The following is a 6,358-nucleotide window of genomic DNA, read 5'->3' on the forward strand; positions in this document are numbered from 1 at the left end:
CATAAGCTCATCTTCCATGTACCAATAAATATACAACACTAAAATTCTGCCAAATAATTTTGAATATTCTCATGCACACCATTCAGTGTCATCATTACTCAATTATAATGACACTTCAAATCATGTGGTTTCCTCTATACATTCTATAAGCACATGCTCTTGCTTATACAGTTGCTAATTTTGTCAAATTTTCTAGTGTTTTAAATACAATATTGTGAACCTATACCAGTAACAGGGAATCTTGATGTTCCACTGCCAGATAATGCACTGAACTACAAGGTCAATTTGAATCACAAGGTCGGCGGTTCAAACTCTCCAGCCACTTCTCAGAAACCCTACAAAGAGTGGCGGAGTCAGAACCAACTTGACGGCACTTAACAACAACAACCAGTTTCATTATTAAGAATGAATTCATAATTACATGAAAAATAAAATGCTTTCACTCTTTTACTAATATTGTAACTAATAATGTGATTCAATATAGAAAGGTTTTGCAAAAAAAAAAAAAATTTGTTAGTATTCATAAAATGTAAGAAATAGTGCTATTAAGTGATTTACATCAATTATACTGATTTGCAGAGGCCTGGTGTGGCACTGTGGGTTAATACACTGGACTGCAAAGTTGCTATGAACTAAGGGTTGGTGGTTCAAGCTTACCAGCCACTCCTTGGAAATGGCACTTAACATAACATTTATTTGCATTATTTAATTCAGAATCATGGCATGGTGCTTCTGGACCACAAGGTTGGTGATTCAGATACACCAGTTGTTCCTTGGAAATCCTACATAGGGTTGCTATGATTCAGAACTGATTCAACAGCACCTAACAACAATAACATTTTATGATTACAATTGATAATTTTGTTGTTAAGTGCTGTCGAGTCGATTCTGAGCCATAGCGATCTTATATAGGGTTTCCGATCTTTAGCCCCCAACCTTGCAGTTCAAATGGCTTTGCAATCTGGTGCATTAATCCACAGGACCACATCAGGACTCCAAAACTGATAATAGGCATTACTAATGATTCAGTATGGTCTGGTATGGGAGGAGGCCCATGGGGACAACATTAGTTACCACATGAGATGAAACCAACCTTAGTGATGCCATGGTCTATGGGGGCAGTTCTACTGTTATATAATGTTGTTATTAATCAGAATACATTTGAGGATAAATAGCAATAATCTTTACTAAATCAAATTAACTGCCAGGTCTTTCCCCAGAAGAATGGCTAGTGGGTTAAAATTGTAGATCTTTTGGTTAGCAGCCAAGCACTTAAGCATTCTGCTAACAGGGCTTATTAAAACATCTCTAGGATTTCCCTAATTTATCCAGACAAACTCTGATTAAACCAGTTGCAATTTAATTGATTCTGACTCATTGAGAACCCATGCACTTCAGAGTAGAACTGCTATGTATAAGGTTTTGAACAGCTGATTTTTCAGAAATAAATGACCATACCTTTCTTTTGAAGTACATGTGGATGGACTGCAATCTCCAAATTTTCTGTTAGTAAACTGGCAACAACACACAAAAGGAAACTCTAATTTGAGGGGCTTAATTTTATCGGTTCACATTTTTCTCAACTTATGTGGAACTCCCTCTCTACTTTCTTTTTCTTTTTTTTTTTCCACTTGTACTCCTAAGGGTTAACTAGGTTTGGCAGTAAAGTTAAGAATCAATGTCTAAATATCACACTATTCAATCATCACCTCATTGTTTAAAATTGCAATGTGCTATACTCTTGAATATTTTTCCTAGCTACTTTAAAAAGGTTGTAACTGTACATCGATAGGGAACTACCTGAGATTCAAACTGGATTCAGACAATGACATGGAAATAGGGATATCATTACTGATGTCAGATGAATCTTGCGTAAAAACAGAGAATTCCAGAAAGATGCTTGTGCTTCATTGACTTCAAAGACTTTCAACTGAGTGGATCATGACAATTTATGGATGACATTATAAATAATGGGTATCTCAGAATGCTTAATTGTGCTCATGAGGGATCTGTACATTGACCAATAGTCAAGTCATTCAAGTAAAAGTGAATACTCAGTAGTTTAAATCAGGAAAGTTGCATATTAGGGTCCTTTTATCATACTTTTAACCATCCTTTTACCATACTCAAGGAGTACTGGTGTGGTGCTGTAGGTTAATGTGTTGTTTTTGTTAAGTGCCGTTGAGTCAATTCTGACCCATAGCTACCACGTATAGGGTTTTCAAGAAGCAGCTGGTGAGCTTGAACCGCCAACCTTGCTGTTCAAATGGTTTTGCAGTCTGGTGCATTAACCCACAGCACCACACCAGGACTCTGTAGGTTAATGTGCTGGACTGCAAATTCAGTATGAACTACAAGGTCAGCAGTTCAAGCTAATCAGCTGCTTCTCAGAAATCCTATACAGGACTGTTATGGGTTGGAACCGACTTGATGTCACTTAACAACAACAACATTCAATCTATATGTTGATAAAATAATCTGAGAAGATGGATTATATGAAACTAAGAGGACTTAAAATACTTACTGATGAAGATCAAATACCGTAGCGTTCAGTATAGATTGCACCTCAATGTACTGAAAACAAAAATTCACATAACATCGTGATAGACAGCAAAAAGTTTGAAGTTGTCAAAGATTTCATTTTGCTTGGATCCACAATCAACACTCATGTAATTAGTAAAGAAATAAAAACAACACATTGCATTAGGCGAATATACTGCAGAAGACCTCTGTAAAGTGTTCATGAGCAAAGATATCAGTTTGAGGACTATGATGTAATTGACCCAAATTATGGTATTTCCAATTACCACATATGTATGTGAAAGTTAGGTAACGAATAAGGAAGACCATAAAAGAAGCAATTATATTCTATTGCTGAATAATAATATTAAAGGTACCAAGGACTGCTAGACAAAATAACAAATTTGTCTTGAAAGTAGTATGGTCTGAAGGTTCCTTAACAGTGAGGATGGTGAGACTTTGTATCTCACACTTTGGATATGTTAATAGGTGGGATTAATCCCTGGAGAAGGACATAATTCTTGGTAAAGTGGACTGTCAGCGAAAAAGAGGAAGACCCCCTAATGAAATGTATTGACACAGTGGCAGCAATAATGGACTCATAACAATTGTGAGGCTGACTCTGGACCAAGAAATGTTTCCTTCTGTTATACAAAGAATCGCTATGAGTGAGAATCAACTTGATGGCTCAAAACAATAACAACAAAATAAGTGCTTCTGTGGCACAAAACCTTCTTAAAGTGTTGAAGAGCAAAGATGTCAACTTAAAGACTAAGGTGCGCCTGACCAAAGTCATTGTATTTTCAATAACTTCATATGCATGCAAAATCTGGATAGTGAATAAGGTAGCCTGTAGAAGGATTGATGTTTTTGAGTTACCGTGTTGGATGAGAATATTGAAAGTGCCGCAGGCTGCCAAAAGAACCAACAGATCTGTTTTAGAAGAAGTGCAGTCAGAGTGCTCCTTGGAGGCCAACATGACCAAACTTCGTCTCTCACACTTCAGACATATTGTTAGGAGGGACCAGTTGCTAGAGAAGAATATAATGTTTGGTAGATTGAAGGGTCAGAGTAATAGAGGAAGACCCCCAGAAAGATGGATTGGCAAAGTGGCAGCAGTAATGGGCTCAAGCATGACAATAGTGAGGTTGGCCCAGGATTGGGCATTGTTTCATTCTGCTGTGCATAAGGTCACTATGAGTCGGTAACTACTCGATGGCACCTAACAACAACAAGTCCTTAGCTTATGATACTGGTAGAATTTATGGGCAGGGAAAACAGAGGGAGCATTTATTTCAGAGAAGGCAAATACTTTGTTAATGCATGACACAAGCTATCCAATTTAGCAAACTGTTAATAAGTACTTGCTAGTAGCATTGTGGTTACGAATCGGGCTGCGAACCTTAAGGTCAGCAGTACGAAACTAACAGCTGTTCCATGGGAGAAAGATGAGACTTTCTGTTCCTGTAAAGATTACAGCCTCAGAAACCCTGTACAGGGTCGCTATGGGTCGGAATCGACTTGATAGCACTTAACAACAACAACAGTCCCACTACCAAGTGTGCCATTGTGGGTTAATGCACCAGACTGCAAAGCCATTTGAACAGCAAGGTCAATGGTTCAAGCTCACCAAATGTTCCTCGGAAATCCTATATAGTGTCATTATGGGTCAGAACTGACTCGATGGCACTTAACAACAAGCAAGTTCCACTAGGGAACATGAAAGGACAACAACACTAAACAAGACACTCCATAACCCTGATAGCACAATAATGTTTGTTTCTATATAATACTTTTATTTCAGATCTTCAGTTTGCTTTTTCCTGATTTACCTTTTAAGTGTAGTACTAGAACAGTTCATTTATACTATTTTCATATCATAACCATCAGTTTCATTTCTCTTATTCTGTCACACGCACTTGTATTTTTAGATTTTTTTTTTAATTCAATGTTTTTAAGCCATTTTAACCATTGAGATTTTAACTTCATGTGACTGTTTTTTATTCCTTTTTTATTATTATTATTGAAAATGCAATTGGGATAATTGTAGATTCATACAAAGTTAAAAAAAAAAAAAAAACAATGCAGAGAAAATCCCATGCACATTTTACCCTGTTTCTCCCAGTGATAACATTTATTTGGGGGTGGGGGCGGGAGCAAGAGTATCACATTACTGTATCTGAAGGGATGATACAAATGAAAGAACTTAAGTGGATGTTTTGGTACATTTTGTAGAAAAGATAGAAGTAAATCCATCATGCATGTGGCTGCCTTGGTGACCAAGGAAGTCATGCCTGTAGCCAGGGATAAATTTCAGCTCTCTCCATTGCTGTCTCCTAGGGTGTGCTTCACAAAGAGAGTCTACCAAGCCAGAATCTGGGACCTCCATCTCGAATAAGTTGGTTACATAGTCACCCAATTTTTTGATGTATTTCACCTGCAAATTCAGGTAATGCATTTCAATGAAATCAGATAAATAAGGGTTGTTCTTGTCAGTGGCCAGTCTGTACAGCTTCAGTAGTGATTGATTCACATATTTTCCAAGTGCAGAACATATTCCATTGCATTCAGCCTGCTCTCCCAGTCATCCCTGTCTGGTTTCTTGATGTCCTGAAGGAATATTCAACCATCTGGTTTATTCTGAAGCTTCATCAACTTCTCAGCATATTCCAACTCTTCATGAGATTTGTGAAGAAAATATTTGGCAAAATTATTCAAAGCTATATCATCATGTTCGAAATAATAAGACATGGACAGGTAGACTAGGAGGCTTAGAGCTCCAAGTTGATCTGGTAGTTGATGCCACCTCCGTGTCCTGCTTGTAGTAATGGAGCACCTGTCATGGCATTGGAGGAGTCGAGGCATGGCAGTGGTAGAGGAGAGGCAGTGTGGTATGGTACTGGAAGAGTGGCAGGGACCTTGGGGAGTCCTAGAGTGCAGCTGGCTTGAGATGGTGGAGGGCTGACTGGGAATAGCCAATTGGGAAAGTTAGTGAGCAGACAGTTCCATTCAATCACTGTTCAATCAGGAGACTGTTGTGACTCTGAGAAGAATGTCTTCTAGTGATAACATTTTACAAAACTACATATTAATGTCACAACAAGGATATTGGCAGTGATATAATCCACCAAAATTTTAGTGATTTTTCTCAGATTTTCTTATACTTGCTTGTGTCTGTGTAGTATGTGTGTATATATGGCAGTGCAATGTTTAAGTTCTCAGCTGCTAACCACAAGGTCAGAGTCCTGAAACCTACAGTCAAAATGAGGCAGTCTGTTTCCTCAAAGATGACGAGCAGTTCTAATCTGTCTTTTAAGGTCACCATGATTTGATGGCAATGGGGTTTATGTTGTTGTGTTTTAGTAAAGCTATGATCATAGAAAAAAAAGAACTACAGACCATGTTCTTTCCTTTTGGTTTTCTACACCAGGTCTTTGCACATTTCATTGTAATGCTTTAGTTTCTCTCTTCAAATTCTCCTTTGAAATTTTCAGTTCAACTCTTCTTCATTTTTTCCATAAGTTTTAGCTACTCTTAATTCAATAACAAGTTTCAATATATTCTAACATCAACTTTGGACTTTCATGTATTTCCCGTCTTTTTAAATAAACTTTTGGTTTCTTCTTGTACTTGATGTCATCTCATGACTTGTCTGGTCTTTGGTCATTAACATTCAGTGCATCAGGTCTATTCTTGGGATTGTCTCTAGATCAGATGGGACATAGTCAGTATCATAATTTGTCTCTCACAGACTTTAAATTTTTTTCTTCTACTTTTCCTGAACTTGCATAAGAGCAAAATGTGGTCAACCTTGCAGTTGTCCCTTGTGCCTGTTTTT

The 6,358-nt window shown here is 37.6% G+C and overlaps 1 pseudogene; it reads right to left on the reverse strand.

The window, feature by feature from the left end:
* Positions 1–4,833: 4,833 nt before the first annotated feature.
* LOC102827440 lies at positions 4,834–5,363 on the reverse strand (annotated as a pseudogene).
* Positions 5,364–6,358: the final 995 nt, after the last annotated feature.

This window comes from Chrysochloris asiatica, unplaced genomic scaffold, assembly GCF_000296735.1.
Source record: "Chrysochloris asiatica unplaced genomic scaffold, ChrAsi1.0 scaffold00153, whole genome shotgun sequence".
NCBI classification, from domain to species: Eukaryota; Metazoa; Chordata; class Mammalia; order Afrosoricida; family Chrysochloridae; genus Chrysochloris; species Chrysochloris asiatica.